Raw genomic sequence first — 23809 nt, forward strand, 5'->3', positions numbered from 1 at the left:
AAAATCAAAGTGTTTGGATTATGCTCAAAACATGTTCATGTTAAGTATCTCGTCGTCGTGATCACGGAGGTGCAAATAGCTCGTCAAACCAAGCTCATATGTGAAAGATAGAGCTCTTCAAAGTTTGACATGACAGGGGAAAAGTGGGGCCCACAGTGTGCCACATGGCATCCCAGTAAGCAGGTGGGACCCACATGGCAGCCCATCAGCCATTAACACTTGGCGTTCTCTCATTTGTCTCCTAAACTTGCATAAGAGACAAAAATCATGGAAAATGGTTATTAAATAACCATATAACGAAATATGTTTCAATATATAGTTATTAAAAATAACTATATAAGACAATCAAACACATGGTTTCGGGATCGGCGGCAACAACCCCCGCCAAACCCTTTTAAACAACCTTATCGCAATCGCAATATATATCAGCAGCAACAACCCCCATCGAACCCTTTAAAACAACCTATTCCAATCGAAATATATATATATATATATATATATATATATATATATATATATATAGGGTCGGCGGCCATAACCCCCGCCGAACCCTCTAAACCTTCCACCACATGTTATGCCATATATATATATATATATATATATATATATATATATATATATATATATTGTTGTATTATTCGGGACGGGTGGGCCACGGCGGTGGACCTGGCCCACACCCCATTGCCTCGACCTATTGTATCGCGCCGATACATATATATCAGCACAACTCCTCAATACACGTCGATTTTATCACCGCCCGATACTATATATATATATAACTGATATATATAAATCGGCGAGACCCCAATAAAGGCACTGATACCTCCGCAACTGCTAATCATCGATATATATATATATATATATATATATATATATATATATATATATATATATATATCAGAGCAACCACCAATCATCGCATCGATACATGCGCCAACAATAATGTCGATCGCTGATATTAAGAAAGCGTCGATATTTAAGGCGCCGATAGCAGTTAAGGGTGCCTAATGTTAGTGCGGGGTTAAATCAATGCGGTTTTATAAAATATATATATGGAGGGGTGGGATTTCATCCCCCGACCTCTCCTTAACAACTCCTATTATTTGCCATTACGCCAAACTACCTACCTTGGTGAATCCGCCCAAGGTTTTTCTATTTAAACTCAGTATTTTTACCTTTGCACAGAGTTCGAGGAGGAGAGAGACTGCAGGCATGGATTTCGAGGCAGAAGGTAGATTAATTAATATTTTAATGCAGAAACCATGAATTTTGCAGGAGGGAAAAATTTTCACTTTTTCAAAATTTGACAAATTTTATATGGTTTTTACACCTCTCGTCGCCATGAACACAATGGTGCTATTCGTTTCTTCATCAGAGGTCTACATTTTCCAGTCATTTCCAGAATGCACGTGGAACCATGATTTCAGAAAAAACAGGGAGCGGAACCATGAGCCATGAAATTTTCCCAAGGAGGTAAAATTTTGACATTTCAGAATATAGTCACGTTTATACTTGTTTTTCATGGTTTTATACAGGGACCGCAATGGCGAGATCAGATTTGACATCTGAGCTTCAGAGTTGCATTCCATCCATGGAGCAAAATCTTTGAGGAATCTCGAGGGAATCTAAGAGATTCCTTGAGCCTAGAATTCTCAACTTCTCAGAATTTGGATTTTAGACAGTTGATTCAGAACTACTCTATGCCACAAATCTGATGATGTCTTCAGATTTCTTATTCTCTCATTTCTTCTTCTAGTCACTTTTCTAAGTGCCAGTGTAGATGTCCACATTCTTATGTGAGCAACCATTTTCATGAGATCGATGCCTTGAGAGAGATGGTCAGAGTAGCTTTAGCAGTCTAACATCCACATCTTCAGATGGCCCTTGGTTGTGAGGTATATAATGTGTTCATGTACTTCTTCTTTCTGCATTATGTTGCACAGATCCTTAATTGATGTTGATGCAGGATCTTGTTTATGACATGTTGTCATGATTCCTTGCTTGATTTGATGCGAAATATTTTATGTCATGTACTTGTTGTCATAACTCATCATGTTATGTTTTGAGATCCCTTGTTGTATGTTGATGGGATACTCTTGTTGTCGTCATGCATGTGTTTTGCATTGAGATCCCTTTTGTGCCATGTGTCGAGATGCTCACCATGCATGTTTTTGTGTCATATTGATAGGAGTCTTTTGATTGAGAATTCCAATAGTGGAATATCTCTTAGAGCTACTCCTGTGTGAGGGCATTTTTCCTTATATGATCATGACATCATATTTGTGTACATCACTTCTATTGACATCACTTAATGCAGCAGCCTACACCATCTTAACACCGGGGCCCGAAGACATAGTCCCTCCTAGACGAACTCCATTATCAACACTTATGTTTTCATGTGTTGATGATTGACATGTTTCTCTTCTTTATAGCATGCAAATGTATTCATTAATGTTCTTTTAAAAAAGCAATTTAACACATCATGAAAGTAAAAGGTCTTGAAAGGGTCTTGAAAGGGTCCTTCTTCACACCCGGACCTGGATCATGCAGGAAGTTGCGGTATTTGAGTACCAAATGCTACTCTGAATCCTTGATACCCAACTTTGTGTGAAGAGTATGGAAAATATTGGTAAACTCTAGCACGTCTTGGTTCCTCCCCTGCTACAGCGTGGTCCACTTTATGTGTTGATCCTCATAGCTTCCGACAGGGTAGTATTACTCCTTGATGGCATCCTAGAATGAATCCCAAGTGGGTGCGGCTGAAAATAGTGAGCCCATACTTTTAGCCTTCTGCTCGGAGTAGGTTTCCCACCAATCCTTGACATGGGGGGAATGCTTTGAGAAGAGCGAAAATAATCTTTTCCCGATTGGAAAAATCATGAACAGAAAAATAACCCTCTAGCAGATTTAACCATTTATCAATGGCATCTGCATCTATCTGACCTTCGAATATGGGGATTTCAAAATTAACTTGTACCTTAAACGATGTGGTTTTTCCAGAGTAGCTTTTGGAAGTCGATGCGTCGCCCCTAGGTAGTCGCTGAAGGATCTGGGCAAAGTTGTCCATCATCACGTTCCTTTGTTGCTCGAGGGCTTCTTCAAGCAAGATTTTGATAGCATCTCCTACCCCCTCGTCTTTCTTTTCATCTGCCATGGGAGGCCGTCAGGATTTGTGAGGTTGGTCTTGCAAAGGTTCGACCAGTTCAAGCCCTAACTCCTTATATCCCAACCTCGTTGGGCAAATGCAAAGAAAAACAAAGAAAACGAAGACCGCTCTAATACCACTGATCCAGATTTAAACAGGAACGCAACAAATTACAGAGATAACCATAAATACAAAGATGCAGCACAAATAATACTTCATTTCATTAATGTAAAATACTAAAATATGCTTACAAACAGCAATGGAAATAAACCAACTAGGGCTATGGTAGCTTATCTCTAAGAAGAGATGTGGCGGCTACATACCTCTAAATTGTGTTACAATGAGGCTTGAAGGCCCATTTATTGTTGAGAAACAATGGAAAACCCTAAACATCCAAAAACCTAACCCTAGAAGATGAAACTCCAAACTGTGGGCCCCGTTTGGGTAAATTGGTACATCAACTTCCCGGGGTCGTAACTTTGGCATATGATCTTCGTTTGACGTGCACAATATCTCGTTAGAAAGATCTATCCAAGAAATACAACTTTGGGAAGAGAAACATTTGTCCATGGATTGATGTTGCTCCCAGTTTTCCCAAAAACGTCGTTTAGGGCCTCAAAATGGCTCCGGAAGTTCAGGACCCAAAAAACTGCTAAAAATAATAAACTGTGCTATAATTAAGGAAACTGAAAAGCTGAAAGAAACAATGGTGGGGGTCCAAGTGGACTTGGAAGGTGGCCACCAATATCCACCTAGATCAGTGCACAAGACGCATAGACTGTTGGGGATGTTGGTTAGAGCGTTCCTTGTATTTATGTAGCATTAGATAACAAATAGGTAGATCATTGGGCATCTATCATTTCAATGGATGGTAAGCCTTGTGATCAATTTATTTCTATTTTGATTGACCCTAGATCTAATTATAGCTATGCTAGTCCTGACTTGGTGGATAAGTGTGGTTTGAGTAAGGAATTTCATGCAGAATATTGGTTAGTGCAACTGACTGTAAGTACAAAGAAGTAATTTCACCATTGAGTAAGAGCTTGTGCATTTGATTTGAATGGTATGCCTAACACAACACATTTGAATATATTACCATTGGAATCATATAGTATGTTCTTGGTCATGGATTTGTTGTATCTTCATAGAACCAAGGTAGATTGTTATGAAAAAGAAATTGAATGTGTGGATGATAATGGGGAACAAATTATAGGGTAAGAAGAAAGCCACATCAGTTAGGATGGTAAAAACTATGCAAGTAAAACATAGTTGTAGAAAAGGGTGTGTGTTATTTGTAGTGCACATTTCTAGTGAAAAGGGTAAGGAAGTTGAGGATGCATATGTTTTTAGTAGGTACCCAGTTCTACAGCAGTTCAAGGATGTATTTCCTGAGGATATTTTAGAGTTGCCACCTCATAGGGTGGTAGACGTTTCGATTGAGTTGGTGCTAGGGGAAACTCCGACATCAAAAGCACTTTATAGGATGAGCACAACTAAGTTGGTAGAGTTGAAGCTAAAGTTGAAGGAAATGTTAGACAAGAGATACATTAGGCCAAGTGTATCAGGTTGGGGTGCACCAATACTATTTGTGAATAAGAAAGACGGTACTCTCAGATTATGAATTGACTACAGGTAGTTGAAAAAACTGACCATCAAGGATAGGTATCTGTTGTCGAGGACTGATGACTTGTTTGATCACTTGAAGGGAGAAGCAGGGTTCTCGAAGAGTGATTTGAGATCTAGATATCATCAGGTATGCATCAAAGTGGAAGACATTTCCAAGACAAATTTCTGGACCAGGTATGGGCATTATGAGTTTGTTGTGGCCACATTCGGTTTGACTAATCCTCCAGCTACATTTATGTGATTGATGAATAGTGTTTTGTGCATATTTGGATAAGTTTGTTATTATGTTCATTGATGACATATTGGTATATTCTAAAAATGAGGAAGACCATGTAGAGTATTTAGCAATAGTGTTGAGGTTGTTGAGAGAGCATGAGTTGTATTTTAATATCAACAAGTGTAGTTTCTTTCAGATTGAGGTACCTTACTTGGGACATGTCTCCAAGGAGGGCATCGCAGTAGATCTAGAAAAGATAAGGGCCATCATGGAGTGGGTAGATCTTAAGAATGTGGATGAGGTGAGATATTTTATGGGGTTGGCAGGCTATTATAGGAGCTTCATCAAGAACTTGTCACAAATTGTTTATCCTATCACATCATTGCAAAGGAAAGGTAAGAAGTTTGAATGGACAAAGGAGTGTGAGGCTACTTTTGAGCAACTTAAGCAGTTGTTAACATGTCATGCACCAGTGTTAAATATTGCAAATCTAGACAAAGAATTTGTATTTTGAACATATGCTTGTAAGAAACGGCTTGGTGGAATGCTTATGCAGGATGGACAGGTGGTATGCTATAAGTCACAAAACTTGAACGAGAATGAGCAAAACTACCCCACACATGATCCTAAGTTGGTAGCAATTATAGACATGTTGAATATGTGGAGACACTATATTCTAGGCAGGAGGTTTACATTGATGAGTGATCACAATGATTTGCAGTATCTATTTGACCAACCGAATTTGAATGGTAGGCAGGCTCAGTGGTTGGCTATGATTAGTGAGTTTGATTTTGAGATCAGGTACATCAAAGGCAAAGAGAACAGAATAGCAAATTCTCTTAGCAGGTGGATATAAGTAAATGACTTAGCAATTACGATCTCCTATGGGACAGAATTACAAGATAGGATCTTGCAAGTAGGTCAGTAGGATGTCATGTATATGGAGATTCTTCATAGGTTGCAGCAGAGTACAGGTAGAGGTACAAGTGATAGTATAGGTACATGTGGTAGTACAGGTATAAGTGTAGGCACAGGTATAGGTATAGGTACAAGTAGTGGTACATGCATAGGTACAGGTGTAGGTGCATAGGATGTGGACTATTTCCTTACAACAAATGGATTGGTCTGATTTAGAGATAGGATATATGTGCCAGGAAGTAGTGAACTCAAGATGGTGATCTTTAGGGAGTTTCATGTGAAACCATATTCGAATCACCTAGGTTATCACAAGAGACTGACAAAAGTAAAGAGATTTTATTATTGCCTGAACTTGAAGAGTGATGTAACAGAGTTTGTGGCTAGGTGTTTTGATTTTCAACGTGTGAAGGCAGAGTGTAAACATCTAGGTGGACCGCTACAGCCGATTGTGATTCTAGAGAGAAAATGGGAAGTCATTTCCATGGACTTCATCATAGGTTTTCTAAGGAAAGTAAGACAACATGATTTGATCATGGTTATTGTGGACAGGTTGAAAAATGTTTCACATTTCATTCCAGTGAATTCTACATTCTCAGCTAGTGATGTAGCATAGGTAGTCATTAGATATGTGGTCAGATTTCATGTTGTTCGAAAGAATATTGTGTCAAATAGGATTGCGAAGTTCACTTGTAAGTTTCGGAAGGAGTTATTTGTAGGTTTGGGAACAAAGTTGGCCTTCAGTACAATTTATCATATGCAGATAGATGGATAGATAGAGAGGGTCAGCTTGATATTGGAGGACATGTTGAGGATGTATGTGATGCATCAGCAATGAAAGTTGGAAGAGTATCTTCCACTGGTAGAGTTTTCTTACAACAATGGGTATCAAGAATATTTGAGGATGACTCCATTTGAGGAATTGTATGGGTGAAGTTCCAATACTCCTATAAATTGGAGTGATCCATTTAACAGGGTATTGATTGGACTAGACATGTTAGCAGACATGGAACAAGAAATGCAGGGGATCAAGAAAAATAATAATGGCAGCACACGATAGGAAAAATAGCTAATCAGATAGGAACATGTTGTTCAAGGAGTTCCAGGTTGGGGAGCATGTGTACTTGTTGGCTTGATGGGGCTTGACCTAGGTTCGGAGTTAATTAGCCAAACAAATCCCTACACTACTGGCCCTTTCGGCATCATCCCGTGGAGCGCAGACTGAAGTCTCACCCGAAGCAGTATGGGGGGATGCTGGAACCAAGTTTCCACACCCTTGAGATGTCTGAGGTGTCGATTTAGTCCAACTGTGCCTACCTTTGCGCAGGTCACTTCACGCACTACGTTGACCTACGAGACCTTCGCAATCTTTTATAATCGCCTTTCACGCAACCATAACCAGGGGTTGAGATGCTTTAGCATTGCTATGGCATTGAACTACACTATTTCCCCAATCTACACCATGTGTCTTACTTATCTTCTTACAGATGTTAGTCAACTTCGTGTATACAAATATTGTATCTTGTGTTTACTTAATCAATATAATCATATACTTTCGCGCATTATATAAATAGTAGAAATGCAATTCATATCCAATACATTCAATGCAGAGAACAGGAAATAAATACACATGAATGATATAAAACTTCTCTTTATTAATGCTTCCAACTGTTACAGACTCGACTCACCCTGCACACTCAGCTGCAGGGGTTTGCCCAATCAGCTATGGACTACTAGGCCTCTGTGCACTTAGCTACATAGCCTTCTCCTACTCTACAACCCAAAACTAGACTTTACACTTCAGATACTCCGTTATGCTTCTATTCCATGATCATCCATTGATTGATTCCATTATTGATTTACACTTAGAGCCTCGCTCTATTTATACAATCCCATGATCCACGAACCATGGGTAGATCTCTACAGCCGACATTACATTACAAAATTGAGGGTGGACAACCCTACGACTCTTTTACAAACTACACGCTCCACACCCACAAATTGTGAAGTCTTTACATCGGGGTTACAAATTTGGAATAAAATCTGGGCTCTAAGCCCCAAAAGTTCCCTTGGGGGATCCCACACCCAACAGGCCCCCAACACAAACATCGTGACTTGCCCTTGAGTCACTCTATCGGTGCGGAGATCTTTGCACGAAGACCTCCCAACTCTGCCTGGACCACTGTAGCTGAACTGCCTCCCTGAACCTATTCCTATGTTCCTTGCATCTGCATGAGCTTCACTTCAATAGAGGCTGTAATGACGAACGCCTCATCAATCCATGGTTGTACATGTGCCTTCAAAACGGCTTCGTTGTGTCAAGCAACATCCACCTGCTCCTTGAGCACTTTCACCTATTACATCCTTGCGAGCCTTTGTGTAAGGGAAACCATCTACGCAGTGCCTTTTATTTCATTGTACTTCTATTGTAGCTCACGCACCTCTGTTTCTAGGCACTATATGTTCGGGTCCTCCTGCAGAGTAGTGAGAACCTCGAATGACTCCTTGAACAGCTTTGTACAATCTTTCACTGCACTGTTGACCTCCGTTATTGCTGCTGCAATTGTGTTGGTGCACTGTTCCTTGACCTTTGGCGGAGTTGAAGGTTGCGCCTTCAATTGTAGTTTGGCTATCTGAAGGTTTAGTTCCAGCTAAACCTTGGTCATCTCTTCCTTTGCCTCGTGCACCCCTGCTGCTAGCTTTCGGATGCGTGCCTCCGCTGGTTCCTCTACCCGGATGGCTAGCTCCACGACCATCCAATAGGCTTCATCAACCACCTACACTAGCTATCAGTTCTATGCCACGACCTCGTCACGTTGTAGGCTCAACTGTTCAATGTTGATGTGTTGCTCGCTCATGACCTGGAGCACGCGACCTTCCCTGGCACCCTGTTCTGCAGCAACTCCATCTTGCAAAACATAGAGCATCTCCTGAGGGAGTGCAACCATATTTATTCTTACTCCCTTCAGCCCACTGACCATAGGCCTGTCGGCCTCATTTTCTGTCATGAGTGCTCCCTCTAGTAGCACTATAGTGTTAGTCACCTAGGTGTGCAACATTTCCTCGACCGCGGTCATGCCTAGTGCGAGGCTGGTTGACACAATACCAGCTTGTTGAGTGCACACATGTAACTCCTATATCTGCTCCCAGAGAGCCCCCAACATCATCTGGTGTTCCTCCACAAACTGCTGGAGGGCCTTCGCGGTGACATCCCTCACAGTCTCCCCAATGCCATGTAGATCCTCCTCAGTGAGGGTGATTGGGTAGAAAGAAGTCTTTGAGGCCTTCGACTTCTTCTGCGATCACACCTGCTCTCTTAGTCACTATCGTTTCAACTGTGTGGACGCTATCTGTGGGTCTGTGCCACCTTCCTTCGGATCTGTTTCCTGTTCGGACGAAGGCAACTTCTAGACTTCACACTCCTTCTTTGCTGCCTTCTGCTACTCTTCTGCTGCCTTCACACCATCCCGTGCCACCTGGGCCTTCATTGTTGCTGCTTCATTTTGACGCTTCTCTACCAACTATGCCATCCGCAGTTTTACCTCCTCCTTCTTCCTCTGTGCAATGGACTTCTATACTTCCACTGCAGAGCTGGCCAAAGTGTGCCACTCTAGTGGCCACGACTTAAGGACAAAAAATATGAAATCATATGTCGCCAGATAAGGTAGCTCCTTCCATGCCTTTGTGGGGTCCTTCCTTGCCCTGATGTGCACGTGATGAAAGTCCACCTTGAACTCTGTGAATCTCTGCAAACTATTATAAACAGTGGGTGTTAACAGCAGCTTGCGATTAATCCCCATTCTAATGTTCATCTCCATGAACACACAGAATATTTTGTTGTCTCTAATCCGCTAAGCATCTCTAGTTGCCCACATCGAAGCGTACTTTGCTGCCTCCAGAAGATCCTGCACAATCATCAGGAACTGACTATCCTCGAGCAATTCCTATGCCACCAGCACTATGGACAGTAGAAGCCATGCATAGTTGAAAGTCTTCCCTTACTCCTGTGTCTTGCAGTAGTTCTCAAGGAACTCCCTGCACAAGTAGTCTGCCCAATTAAACTAGACCCCTTTTGTGCATTGCGTGGCAAGTACAACCACCAGTGAGGGCACCTGATCTGTGCAACAGTTCTGCATAACCTTTCCGGCCAATATCTGCGTCGCGACTTTGACCGTAGCGTTGTTAATGCTAGAAATCGCATACCCTCTCTTCTTCTTCTCCAGCTTGAACTTCTTCTTCATGGCCTCTACGATGGCCAAATCATCACTCTTACCCTCTGAGATATTCGCTGGATCCTCCCCTTTGCAAGGGAGCCGGGTAATTTTGTGGATTAAGTGGTCCGTGATGGGGATGGGCTCCTCCAGCCACAAGCACCCATCATGCACCAGGTAGAGCAATTGCCTGATGACGAAAATAGTCACTGGGGCACGATGGTAATGCAGCACCCAGAGCAGGTTTAACAGTCCTGCCTTTTCTACACCTCTCAGCCACTGGCACGGCTCCAACTCGATGACTCCAAGCGGTGTGTTTTTCTTCTGGCACATTAGCTGCGCAGTTTCCAAATGTGGGAACTTCTCGTGGTCCGCGAGATCCCAGTCTTCAAATTTTAATACCAGCACTCACCCCAAGTGCACTCCATAAAAAATGATGTCGTCGAGGAGTAGTGGAGTCTGCAGAGAGCTCTTTCTCTCATCTAGGTCCTTGGGCACCCTTGCTTTCCCCTTCCGTGGAGGAACATACGCGAGAAACCTGGTCAGAGGGTCCACACCCTGGGTTTCCACCTCCATCTCTATGTCCTCCTCCTCCTCTACTAGGATTTCTTCAAAGTCTTCCTCCTCCTCATCGGCTTCCAAGTTGATAGCCTTCCCCTTTTCTTCCATAGTAAGCCTAGTTCTCAGCAAGTTTCTAGGGGACATGCGCACTGGTACCATAGGCTACTTGTCTTTCTTGGGTCTCGGCGTGCGTGGTGATTTAGGGATTTCTGCAACTATTGCAGGACTTTCTAGGGCTTCTCCTACCATTATGGCCTGTGCGGCCTCCTCAACGGTCATTGCTCTAGTATCCATGGTTTGCTCAGGCGCTGCCATATTGCTATTCCATAATTCTCTCAACGACTCAGGTAAGTGCTCAAACAATGACTTTGAATTGAAAAGATCAAACAAATATGGGTTCATGAATCTCTGGGCATGCAATAGCTCAATTCTCAAATGGCCAAGTGTTGTTTGCCATGTAGCCCTTTGCAATTTATAGTGCCTTTTGAATTTGAATTCAACTGTTCCCCCCACATTTGGTCCATTAATGCTCACTTGGTGGCATATTTTCAAGAATCTGGTCCATAAAGTTCACCTTAAATGCCTATCACCCGCTCCATTTGGTCTCAAACCAAGTATCACATCATGAATAGTGACTACAATGGTCACTTTCTAGCTAACTCACGTGGTATCGCAGCTACCCTCGCGCTGTCACGGACCCTGTGACACTTCGCTACTGCGCACAATCCTGACATCGCGTAGCACTTTGGCAGAGTAGTTTATAGTCCTGCGCCTCCTTTCAACTGCCTGGAGTGCTAAAAATGTGCCTCATGCGGCTAGTCAGATGGTCGGGCCACCTGTGTACGCCTTCAAACGACTACCATTGACTTTTCCTGGGAAGAGTTCTCCATTTAAATTCACCAACTGCACCATGCCACCATTTGTGATCTCCTTAATAACATACAGTCCCAACCAATGCATTTTGAGCTTCCTTGGAATTGATCAAACTTATTATCATATAGCAACACCAATAATTCGCTTTGAAGTTGCGCAACTTAATATGTCGATCGTGTCAAGCCTTTTCACACTGCTTTTGGACCTGCTGGTGAAATCCAGCCAAAAATCATTCTTCCTCCAGCTCCTCCAACTGCGCGAGCCTCTCCTCCAGAGCTCCGCGATCTGTCATACATGTGAGCACTGTTATGCGCAAACTAGGCACGATATACTCCATAGGCATTACGGCTTCTACTCCATAGATGAGCCTAAAAGGCATCTGTCCCGTCAATTTTTTGCATGTCGTCCTATAAGCCCATAATACTGCTGGTACGCACAGGTCCCAATCACTTCGTTGCACATTGCATACTTTGGTCAGCGTAGTCTCCAGTACTTTGTTAAATGCTTCTACTGTCTTATTAGCTTGTGGGTGATATGGTTTGCTTTTCTGATGATACACCTGAAACTCTTCTATCAGCATGTTGATCATCTCATTCAGGAAATGTGTACCGCCGTCGCTCATCAAGATCTCTAGACATCCGAATCATGTCAATACATGTTCAAATAGAAACTTCATGGATGTGTAATCTTTTACCAGCTACGCTTCTGCCCAATGAGTCAGGTACTTTGTCGCAGTGATGATATACCTCATGCCTATCTTTCCTTGAGGTTTGATAGGTCCTACAAATTTGATTGCCCACTTTTCAAAGGGTTGCAACGAAATTTGTAGATTCAAAGGCATCTTGTCCCTCCATGATGGTTTACCTGTTCTTTGACATACATCACAAATGTTGCAATGTGTTTTTGAATCCTGATGAATGGTCAGCCACCATAACCCTATGCAAAGAATCTTCTGCGCGGTCACTCTCCCTGCATAATGTCCTCCCACAGTGCCCCCATGAGTGTCCATGAGAATATTGCTTCGTTCAAATTCAAGTACATACCTTCACACTATCTCATCATTCCTCATCTTATATAGGTGCCCTGCAATGACAGAGAAATATCTCGTGCACACCACTAGTTCCTTCTTCTGCTAGATGGAGTACCCTTTTGGCGTAGTTCCATTTGTGAGAAAGTGAATTATATCTTCAAAATGTCCATCCACTACGTGCACAACAAAGAGCTATGCATTGGGTAATCCTTCCTCCAGACTAGTAGGTTCCTCTCCTGTCTTAATGTGCGATAGGTGATCTGGTCCTGCGTTCAATCATCCAGGCTTCACAACAACTTCAAAATCATATTCTTGGAACAATAAAAGCCATCTGCATATGCACCCCCCCAACACAGGATTATTGACCAAGTATTTCAGCATGGAATGATCTGTATACATCTTGAAGTGTCCCCCTAGCAAGTAGTGTTGATACTTCTAGAGCACATACACCATAGCCAATCCCTCGCGTTCAGTGGTAGAATAATTCTTTTCTGATTTAGATAATCTATGACTTGCGAACATGATAGGGTGATCGAAGCCTCCTCCACCCTCCTGCGTTAGTACTGCCCCCAGCACTATACTCGACGCATCAACATGGACATGAAACTTTTTCTTCCAGTTCAGGAAGACTGGAATCGGTGCAGTAACTATCTTTTCTTTCAATACATCTAGGCTTTTCTTACAGTCATCGTTCCAGTAGAACATGACATCCTTTTTCAACATCTTTTCCATTGGCGTAGTGATCCAGGCATAGATTTTGATGAACTTCCTGTAGTACCCCGTATGCCCAAGAGTAACGCGCAATTGTTTCGCACTCCGCAGTGCTTGCAAATTCAGAATCACCGCGATTTTTGCGAGGTCTACCATTAGCGCTTTTCTACAAACCACATGCCCCAACAGGTTCCCAAAAGGAATGAGGAACATACACTTCTTGAGGTTGAGCATGATTTGGTATCTTCGGCATGTATCCATCATCAAGCGCAAGTTCGCTACATGGCACCTAACCAACCCAAATATAGTCCAATCACCAAAATAGACCTCTAAGAAATTATGAATATATTCCCTGAATGTCACAACAACTATGTGCAGAAGAATAGCAGGGGCATTCTTCAATCCAAATGGCATGATAGTATATTGAAATCAACCCCACTCATTCGAGAAGGTTGTCTTTCTCCTATCCTCCGATGCAATTTTGATTTGGTGGTACCCTGAGAACCCATCCATGAAATAATATGCTTCCTGACCGCCTACATTTTCAAACACCTCATCTGTGAATAGAGTTGGGAATGGATCATGTACACACACATCGTTCAACTTTCTGAGATCCATGCATATTATTATTTCTTCCATCTGCTTCTTTTCTTGTACCACCATCAGGCTTACCCAATCAGATTCCTCCATAGGCTCAATGATGCCTGCCGCGATCATCTTTTCTAGTTCTTCACAGACCTTCTCCTTGTATTTTGGATTTAAGCGATACAGCCTCTGCTTAACTAGTTTCGCATCAGGTTTTAACATGATCTTCATTACCCCTAAATCTCTGATTATTCCCTTCAAATCCATAAACTTGGTCGGGAATAAGTCTTGATATTCGTGGAGTAATTCAGTGACCTTATCCACTGTCAGGCCATCCCAATAGTCTCCAATCTTCACAATTTTAGGTTCCGCCTCCGTACCAATATTCACCTACTTAGTCTTCACCGACACGGTTATGTCAGGGTTCTCAATCTATGGTCCCTAAACCTCGCGGTGGCCTTCCGTCTCTGGAATGTTAATTTTCTGTGGATCTTCATCTTCTTCTTCATCATATAACATTCTAGCACGTAGCTCAGCTAAGTAGCCCATTCATGCTAAATCGATTCTACCGGCTCCTGTGGTATCCTAAAGATGGCTTCTTTTACCTCTTGTAGCACTTCATCAATACTGTTGCACTCATCCTCAAAATTGAAGGTCATCATGAACCCTTTGCACAGAACATCCCATTCACTCATCCCATGGTGGAGCTCCATTTCTATATACCAATTCATTGGTATAACATCCAAGGTATGATAGAACATGTGTACCCACTCAAGCTGTTGCTTTTCTCCATAGGCCTACGTTCATTTGGCTAGATGCATGCGCGGATCATCCTACCCATTGTACTTATCTGTCAGTCGCACCCTAGGCTTCCCAAATTGTAAGCGCATCATTCCCCTACACTCACGCCAGTTGTCAAAGCTCCCTTTCTGCGTACCCCACCTCCTGGCGGGCGTAGCGCGCAGTAAGAAATCCAAGGCCTGGAAGCATTGCTTTTCCAGTACCTCCCTTTAAAATTTATTCAAGAAGGTGTCTACCTCACTTAAACCATTTTAAGTAGGCAAGTCTCTTACTTCTGTCAATATGCAGCTCAGTGACCTTGTCATCATATTACAATTTAGTGTAGCTACCTCATGTAACTGATTCTTCCATTACTCTGTTTCCTCATTTGAATCCAAAGTACAGGAGCTTTCGCGTCCCCATGAAATCTGCCCATCCACGATGGGATTCACCCAGTCTTGGTTTCGTGCTGTTATCTTATAGATGTAGTCCAGATCATCATCACTTTCATAGTTGTGCACTGGCTCCGTATAGCATGATCCTTCAACAGGGTCCAGGGGTATAATTACGCGTAGTGACTTCTTTTCAAAAATCATCTTACACTTCTTCATATTAATCACCCCATTCATGTCAATAGCCTAATCAATTCCTAAGAGCGCGGGGTAGGGATTTTTGTCATCAACAATCTCTATCACTTCAAAGTCTGCTAGCGCGCTCGCTCCCTCAATGTCCACGATTATGCCCTATAATCGCCCCATGGGTATTATTTTCTATTGGTTCGCCATTCACAGTTGAATAGGAGACCACTATAGTGTAGGTCTCCCCATTCGCTCCCATGTCTACTTCAGTAGAACATTCGCATCTGATCCTAAGTCCAGGATAAATTGATCCATCTCATATTCTCCAATCTACATAGTTAGTCTCATTTCTCTCCCCATTCTTGTCTTATGTTTTCTGATCTTCCTGACTACATGTGGTTCTCCTAGCGCAGTCCCAACACATCTGTTAATGAGTTCTTGTAACTCTTTTATAGCCTTACTGTCGCACAGTAACTTCATACATGCTTCCAAGAACGTTGTGAGCATGGATGGGTCCATCTCCGACTCCGGTCCATCTTTGCTTCCTGAAGTAGAGGAATCAGCGAAGATCTTCTTAGCTTCTATTGTAGCATTCATTTTCACTTGAGGTTACTTGATAATATTTAAAAATAAAAAACACAAAATCAAATATTATGTATGTAATTATTTAAAAAAAAATCAAAAGAAAATGGGCCAGACCCATTGTCTAAAGGTCATGCAGGTTCAAGAGGCATGATCAAGTGATAGCTTGATAAGTACATTGAGGTGTGTTGCAGGGAAGCAATGAGCACGAAGATTAATTAAAGTTCAACCCCCGTAGTTGACCGTGATGTTAGCATGGTTGACCACAATGTGTGGCCTAAAATTACTGCGGGGGTTCAACCTCGTTGAAGCTCCCATACATTCTTTACCCCCGCGAATGTGAGAAACCCATGAGAAGATCTGGGCCATCCGATCAACAGGCCACAGATCCGACGGTAATCACGCAGTTAACTAGAACAGGGTTTATTTCGGAAATCAGACACGATGATGTATGAAATACAGTTTAATTCGCTGAAGTCCAGGCCAATCGCAGCCGTCCATCGAAAGAGACGGGATCCAATGGATATCGGGTCGAAAAGTAATCGGGTTTTATCTTTAAAGTCGGACCCGATAAATCATTAACTGGCAGTTTTATTTCCTATTGGGTCTGTATGGGAGTCAAAGGGGCATTGAAAAAATGGACACGATAAAGTTTTGTTCAAACAGGTTTAAAGTTTTGTGAGTTCCGAGGCATCGAACCATCCATTGAAGGGGTGATTGGACGGTGATTGCATACATCTCAGGCGGACATGATAGGTTTATGAACCAGAGTTTTAATTCTTTGAGTTCCGTGGTAACCGAAGGTTTGCCATATTCTGTGTAAATTAATCAATTTCGTTATTTTAGCAAAATGACCAAAGTTAGAGGCAGATGACTAAAATTCCAAAGGAAAGGTGATTGGTCGGGTTTCTTAGTGTTTCTGCCAATCAGAACACTCCCGATATATATGTGGGCCCAAGTTCACGCACAGAGTTCTTGTAAAGTTGCAGTTTGCTGTGTTAAAATAGTCTAACTGTCATCAGGACATCTACAAGGTCACAACTTGTAGAATAACACTCAGACCATATACTCCAGCCACCGATTCGAATAGCGAATAGCCATTACCTACTAATTTTTGTTACTTCTTGTTATTTTATTTTCTTGAGAATGAGGTGTCTTTTACCCTCTATGTAATATTCTGTAATAACTTTTACTTTAGACAATTAGGAGAATAGTTAAGTAGTTTGACATTTTTGGTGATTACTAACTGTCACATAACGTATAAAAAGAGAAAAATTTACAGAGAATGGGTTCGGACTTTGGAGAATTTGAATACTAAGCCGTTGTATTCCTAATACAACTGTTGATTAATAAAAGAATCAGAATTTTTCCATACATTGTTAGGTATGATTTTGTAACTTCTTTGTTATGTGTCGTCAAATGTTTTCTTCCTTTAAGTATGGTAATGAAGCTGCATGTCTTTATTTGCTTATGTAAATGAAGTTAAAATCCCTTAAAAGAGCACTCCTATACTTGAAGTTCCTACCTCTACAATTCTTCTAAGTTACAGATAGTAGATTCTATGTAAAACAGCATATTGCCTACGACTTCTTCAAGCTTTCTTCATTCATCATTTATGTTCAGCGATCAAATGGCATTCTGAGATTTTCATGTCACCTAAGTATTGAGCATTTTAAAACCAAGTCTTCCAGGTCCATTTGAGAATACAACATACAATTATGTGATAAAAAAGTGACAACAATTATAAACATTAATGTCTTAAGCACAATTTCCACACAACCAAGAAATTGGTTTCTTAAGGTACAACTTTCATTGGCACCATTGTCGAGGAGAGAAGACAAGAACACTTTTCCCTGGGTTTTCAATAGTTTCCTCTGGTTGTTTAGTGAGGAGGAAATTTTTGGCTATTTTGGATAAAAGAAATAACTCTGGCTCCAAGAAGACCCCATACAAGATCAGACACCTCACAACAGAAAGTTCAAGCCCTTTCAGATCCTGAAAGGCTAGTTTCTAAGAAGGTTGGAAGGTCTAAAACCCCACTTACACTGATCCCTACACTGTCTGCATCAGGCAACAATTCATCACATCTCTCACCCAAACATTCATCTGATCAAGAGTCACTTTTTACATCATCTTCATTTCAAGAACCCAACTGTCAAGAGCAGTCTTTAGAGTCTGTTACTTTTTCATTATCTACTATAGTTATTCAACCTGAACCTATAACTACATTACCACCTCTGCACACTCCATTTACCCCTCAGTCAAGTTCCACATCTGTTGGTAATCAAAGTTCAATAAATTTGGGAGAAAACATGGCAGCGCCTACATTCTTGATGAATAGGTATGCACCTCTTCAATTGCCACAACCGTTGAATCAAATGCCAAAAGAATACCTCAAGATTCTTCCTCGTTGATCATGTATCAGTGTTTTGTAATTTTGCAAAAAACCTAAATGTTGAACATCTGGATGTTGTTCTAAGACTTTTTGTTCAATCCTTGGATGGAGAAGCAAGAAAATGGTTTAAAGGGCATCCTAATAACTCTATTCCTTCTTAGGAAGAGATGGAATGCTTATCCACCTAGAGATGGGGAGAAAAAAGATACCATGGGTATTCACTCATAGATTTTAATGCTATAAAGAAGAAATATGATGAAATTGTAGTTGAATTTGTCAGAAGATTTAATAAATTGTACAATAGTCTTCCAGTGGAGATTAAGCCCCCTCCTGCTGGTGAAAAAATAACTTTTGGAGGGGCTTTTGAGTCAAATTTTGGATTCACATTGAGGGATAGGAGATCCCCAACCCTCAATCAGATCCAAACATATGCATTAGAGATAGAAGAAAATCTAGTGGCTGCAGGTAAAACACCAGATACACAACCTATCCAAGATAAGGGAAAGGCTAAAGTTGAATCCTCTCAAAGTCAAACATTAGAGGATATGAGTAATGTAATTAAAACTTTGTCAAATAAATTGATTAAATTAGAGTTGGAAAGTAAGAATTCTCAAAGGCAAGCACAACAAAACAGGAACTTTAATCCTCGGTATAGAAGACAACCTCTACAAATTTTGCAGAAGGAGAGAAAAGATCAAGATCAGATTCAAGCACCAATGTATATAGAAGCAGATCCTGATGAAATACCAGAACATTCCAGGGACCATGATGATTAGATTTCTACATTGTATGCAGTAGATGAAAATGAACTAGGTGTTGAGGAAGAAGAATATGAATATGTTGAAACAGATTCCATTTATGATGATAATGAGATTGATGAGTATTGGAAGCAGTTTTCTAATTTTATGCAGGCAGAACTACATAAGAAATATGACTTGAGATCAAGGAAAAGGTCTAGAAGTCAAAAAGATGAAGGTGAGTAGCAAGTTCCAGCTCCCTCACAAAAGGCAACTCCGAAAGAACCATAGCCTGTAAAACAACTGAATAAAGGAAAGCAACCATAGAATACAAGTAGAAAGACTCAAATGCTTCAAGGTGAGTCTTCTTAAGACAAAAGTGAAAAAATTCCTTTAGAAAAACTTGTTTCCATTCCACAAGAGATTTCAGTCATGAAGAGAAGTGAAGATGAAAATGAAAAGAACACTAAACAAGGTCATGTGTTCAATTTAACTAAAGAATTAGAAAAAATCAAAATTCAAGTGCCCCTCATAGAGTTAGTCAAAACACCAGTTTATCAGAGAGAGATTGTTGAGTTTATCAATCTAAGAGAGAATGTAAATATAAATGACACTGTGAACCTGCAAGAAGATAAACTAGTAGTGGTTTTTGGTCCACATGTGGAGGAGGTGGATTCTTCAACCCCTCCATTCTACATTTCTCTATTGATTCATGATTTCCTCTTGCACAATTGTATGTTTGATTCAGGAGCTTCACATAATCTTATGCCATTATCAGTGATGAAACAGCTAAACCTACAAGTCACTAAACCTTACAGGGACTTGTATTCTTTTGATTCAAATAAAGTCAAGTGTCTGGGGGTCATTAAAGATATGGTGGTGTCACTAGCCCAGATCCCAACTAGAAGCTTGGTAATGGATGTAGTGGTAGCAGATATCCCTGCTAGGTTTGAAATGTTGCTATCTAGGTCATCGGGAGATAAACTGGGTGGTGTTTTGAAGCTAGATTTTACATATGCTATTATACCAATTTTTGGTGGGGAAGAAAGGAGGTTGTATAGAGAAACTAGATTTGTAAAAAAAATTAAAAAAAACGGAGCAAGTAATTCACCTGTATATAGTCAAGAGAAAGATGAGTTTTCTTTCTTCGTTCTGCATGACAATGCAAAGTTGGCTGAAGATAACCAAAGGTAGCTTACTTCAGCCAATGTAAATATAGAGTTGCAATTAGAAGGGGTGTGGAAGTGCTTTTTTGATGGAGCTTATTCTAAGGAAGGAACAGGTGTTGGTTTCCTTCTAATTGCACCTAGAGGTAATATGTTCCCTTTTTCTTTTAAATTGGAGTTTGAAGCAACAAACAATGTGGCAGAATATGAGTCCTTAATCACTACTCTGCAAACAGCAAAACAAATGGGAGTCAAGTCAATTTCTGTCTTTGGAGATTCAGAACTAATTATAAAGCAAATAAAGAACCACTGTCAGACAAAACACCCTAGGCTTAGGGCATACAGAAACGAAGTGTGGGATTTAGTTGAGAATTTTTTTGAAGCTTTCAATATTCAGTTCATTCCAAGGGATGGAAACAGATTGGCAGACTCTTTGGCTGTGGCTGCTAGTACTTTTAGGCCTCCTATTAATCCAAAGCTGAGATATGAGGTTGAAATGAGACATAGGCCTTCTGTTCCTGATAATATAAAGCACTGGCAGATTTTTGAAGATGATCAGCAGATTAAAGAATTTTTTACTATGGTTGAAGATTTTCAGGGCATAGAGATTGATCAAGATGAAGATGAAGCAACAGAAGGTGCGGAGGTAAGTGGTTTGAAAAATTCTATAGTTGATCAAAATATTATTCAATTGAAAGATAATACGCTGCCAAGGGGACTTGTCCCTCTTGAAAGGATTTTTAACTCTAATGATGTAGCTGTTGGTTCAGAGAAAATTCCACAGGATGAGCAGATTCAAGATCACAATATTGGAACTCAGGAGGAGCCCAAGTTAGTCAAATTATTCAATGGAGTTCCATCTAATTATAAGGAGAGATATATTAAACTTTTCAAGGACTATGTTGATGTTTTTGCTTGGTCCTATGAGGATCTTAAAACATATGATGTAAGTATTATTCAGCACAATATTCCCTTGAAAGAGGGGATTAAACCATTTAAGCAGAAGCTCAAATAGATAAACCCTCTACTTTTACCATTGATCGAGAAAGAAGTCAAAAATTTGCTTGATGCCAAGATTATAGTTCCACTCAGGTACTCTGACTGGGTGGCCAATTTAGTGCCTGTAAGGAAGAAGAATGGAGAGATAAGGCTATGTGTAAACTTTAGAAATCTCAACAGGGCTTCCCTGAAAGATAACTATCTGTTACCTAAAATAGATCATGTGCTGTAGAAGGTAACAAGATCATTCAGGATGTCAATGTTGGATGGGTTTTCTAGGTATAACTAGGTGGTTGTGGATAAAGAAGATTAGAAGAAGACTGCATTCACAACTCCTTGGGGAACCTTTATGTATGCTAGAATGCCTTTTGGGTTGATGAATGTAGGTGCTACATTTCAGAGGGCTATGGACATTGCTTTTGTGGGAGATAAGTTTGTAGTGATATACTTAGATGACATCATTGTTTTCTCTAAGTCCGATGAGGAGCATCTGGACCATCTTAAAAAGACTTTTGAGAAATGTAGAAGATATGGGCTTTCCTTGAATCCTAAAAAGTCTATTTTTGCTCTGGAAGAGGGCAAACTACTGGGGCACATTATTTCTAGAGATGGAGTGAAGATAGATCCAACAAGGGTGCAAGCTATGCAGAAAATACCTTTGCCCAGGAGTAAGAAGGACATTCAAAAATTTCTAGGTAAAATTAATTTTTTAAGGAGGTTTGTGTCCAATTATGCAGAAATTGTAAAAGAAATTACTAATATGTTGAAGAAAGAGAATGAAGTGCATTGGACCAAGGAAGCTAGAGAGTCATTCTCCAGGATTAAAGAAGCATTACAAGCTGCTCCAGTCCTAATAAGCCCTGATTATCAAAAACCTTTCCAAGTTTTTTCATTTGCATCACCTAATTCAATAGTTGTTGTTTTGTTGCAGAAAAATAATGAAGAAAAGGAGCAGCCAGTTGCTTTCTTTAGCAAGATTCTCAGAGATGCTAAACTAAAGTATAATATTCTTGAAAAATAGGTATATGCTTTGGTAAAATCCCTGAAGGCCTTCAGGACTTATGTACTGCAGTCACAGATCATTGCTTATGTGCCAAATGCTATGGTAAAGGATGTCTTAGTCCAGAGCGATGTAGAAGGCAAAAGGGGAAAATGGATAGCCAAGATCCAAGAGTATGACTTGGACATAAAGCCCACAAAGCTGGTGAAAGGGCAAGGATTGGTGAAGATGTTGACAGAGTCAAATTTTCAGGCATTGGGAATCAACTTGCTGACACCTGTGAGTGAGGAGGCAATTGAAGAAGGTGAAGAAAGATTAGACCTAGGTATGAAGATTAGGTATAAATTTTTATGTTTAGAATTGTACAAGCACATAATCCCTTATTTATGTTTTCTCTCTTCTCCTCAATATTTGGATAGAACAAAGTATATAGCATTAAAGATCAAATCCCAGCCATATGCAATTGTTGAGGGCAGATTGTATTGGAAGGATCCTGTAGGAATTTTGTTGTTATGTTTAACAGAGGATGAATTTATAGAGACCATTAAAGATTGTCATGAGAAGTTATGTGGAGGAAATTATAGTTGGAAGGCTACTGCACACAAAATGCTTTAGGCAGGGTTTTGTTGGCCTACTTTATTTGGTGATACATATAAGCTTGTTAGAAGTTGTCAGAAGTGTCAGCTTTTTGCTGAGAAGAAGAGGTTAGCTCCCTTGCCTTTGATCCCAGTCTTCATAGAGGAACCATTCAGACAATGGGGACTGGACTTTGTTGGAGAGATTAACCCACCTTAAAGTGGATAGCACAAGTGGGTTCTCACAGCTACTGATTACTTCACCAAGTGGGTAGAAGCTATACCCACTAAGAGAGAAAATGACCAGGAGGTGATGAAGTTCTTAGAGGAAAATATTTTTCAGCAGATTTGGATGCCTTGTCAAAATCATAACAGACAATGCTCAAGTCTTCAATTAAAGTAAGTTTATTTCTTTTTTTCAAAAGTATAATGTTATTTTGTCCCATTCAACAGCTTATCATCCACAGGGAAATGGATTAGTTGAATCCACTAACAAAACTTTGATGAAGATCCTTAAGAAAACTATTGTAGAGAACCAGAAAGACTAGTATTCTAAGTTGAAGTTTGCTCTATGGGATGCTAGAGTGACTACAAGAAGGTCCACAGACAAATCACTTTTTGAGTTAGTGTATGGAACTCAAGCCCTATTCCCAAGCCAACTTGTGAAGCCTCTAATTGCAATGATTTAGGAGGCAAAAGAAGAGCCCAATGCTCTGATAAGAAGAATGAATAAGGTAAGAGACAACTTGATCATGTATCAATCAAAGATGAAGAGTATTTTTGATAGAAAGGCTAGAGAGATTGATTTTAAAGTTGGAGACCTAGTATTAAGGTGGGATACTAGAAGAGAAGATAAGGGCAAACATGGAAAGTTTGATCCTCTCTGGTATGGCCCGTTCAGAATTATAGAAGCAAGGAAAAATAATACATTCTTCCTAGAGGATCTTCATGGCGAATCTTTGTAGCTGCCTGTCAAATGGGTAGTACCTCAAGCATTACTTCCAGTTTTGAAAGCACAAGTGTCCTGTCACTGTAGATACCAGAGTGGATTCACTGTACAAATTTCCACACAGTTGAGTTTGGCAAAGCAATATATGACTCCATGCCCGAGGAGAAGGCACTA

Source organism: Pinus tabuliformis, chromosome 2_1, assembly GCF_031772625.1.
Source record: "Pinus tabuliformis cultivar Carrire ecotype Pingquan chromosome 2_1, CPIR1, whole genome shotgun sequence".
Lineage (NCBI taxonomy): Eukaryota > Viridiplantae > Streptophyta > Pinopsida > Pinales > Pinaceae > Pinus > Pinus tabuliformis.